The sequence below is a fragment of the Panicum virgatum genome, chromosome 1K, assembly GCF_016808335.1.
Source record: "Panicum virgatum strain AP13 chromosome 1K, P.virgatum_v5, whole genome shotgun sequence".
Taxonomy (NCBI): domain Eukaryota; kingdom Viridiplantae; phylum Streptophyta; class Magnoliopsida; order Poales; family Poaceae; genus Panicum; species Panicum virgatum.
In genome coordinates this window covers 55,585,936-55,587,205 of record NC_053136.1, presented here as the reverse complement: position 1 = coordinate 55,587,205, position 1,270 = coordinate 55,585,936, and the positions used below count along the sequence as shown (strand labels likewise).

The 1,270-nt window shown below is 46.8% G+C and overlaps 1 long non-coding RNA gene across 1 annotated transcript; it reads right to left on the bottom strand.

Annotated features, from left to right (window-relative positions):
• Positions 1–397: 397 nt before the first annotated feature.
• LOC120658023 lies at positions 398–1,270 on the bottom strand. Its single transcript, XR_005668483.1, has 2 exons — positions 1,149–1,270; positions 398–984 (listed from the first exon to the last, which is right to left on the bottom strand). It is a non-coding gene; the product is annotated as an uncharacterized LOC120658023 (long non-coding RNA).

The window sequence follows — 1,270 nt, the reverse complement described above, 5'->3', positions numbered from 1 at the left end:
CGAACACGTGATGGTAGTCAAATCAGACGTAGAAATATCACCATGCCAAAGAAAAAGTATAAAATGAATACATTGGTAGACAACTGAAGCAATAAGCACCTCACCGCCTACTTTGCAACTTAAGCTTTACCCTGAAGATATTGTCATACATATGTGTGAAATCCTCTTGGTTGCATGTTGCAGCTCGTTCTCATGAAAACACGGCAAGGGCCTCACAGAATCACAGTCGAGATAACACATCACATGGAACAGAATCACAGGTGAGATTACAAGACATGTAATCATTATTGTTGTTGATGACTCATACTCATGAAAAATGGGATTCACATAATCACAATTGACATGACACTATTAAATTAAAAACATAGTAATGGATTCACCAAGAACACAGCTGAGATTATTAAACATTAATAAAGAGTAACAGAAATCACAGTTGAATTATTACACATCAATAAAGAGAGAAAAGACACTCACACCTGAATGAAAACATATATAGGAACATTATCATGACATGATTTTGGCATTTTACAGAAAAAATGCCACAGGGCCACAAGAGAGGAAATCAGCCGATGTGTTTTTAGGCACCTTGAAGGATTGAACTCGCCGGCTTTGAGTCTTAAGGTCTTCGTTCTTGTCAAACGCGAGGGAAAAGTTCATCATGCGATACATATAGCTATTGGGGCCTCCCTCCTCAAGCACCTGATCAGCACTGACATCCTTCCACGAAGAAGAATTCGCTCTTGCTTCCCATGTAGAAGAGGCCAGCGGATACATGCTCCTCACCTAGGTTGAGGCTGAACAGCTTCTCCTGGCAGACCTTCCAAGCAGCTGCCGCTGCCGCTGCCGCCGAGGCTCTGACGTCTGGTCGCCGTCACGTTCGCTGCACCGGCGGCGCTTTGGCATCCATGTTCTTCCTTGCTCGTCGCGCGCCGCCTTCTTCTCTACTCACCAACCGAACCGCCTTCTTCCTGGAATACTCGGTCTCTGCGAATTGAATTCCAACACAAGAGAATCGACTGTCAGATACTCCTAGCTAGAAATCAATCAGGCCCAGTCCGGCCTCCTGCTGCAACTCAACCCGACAAAGCCAACAAGAATCGAGGACAGCAGAGAAGAAGAGGGGAGGAAATCGTAAGGTACGCACGCACCTACAAGTCGAAGATGGTGCGGCAGCTAATAAGCAACGAGACTTTGCATTACCGTGGTTGATTGTGGTGGTGAAGGCGGAGGCGGAGGCGGAGGCGGAGGCCGTGGCCGAGGAGGCGGCGGC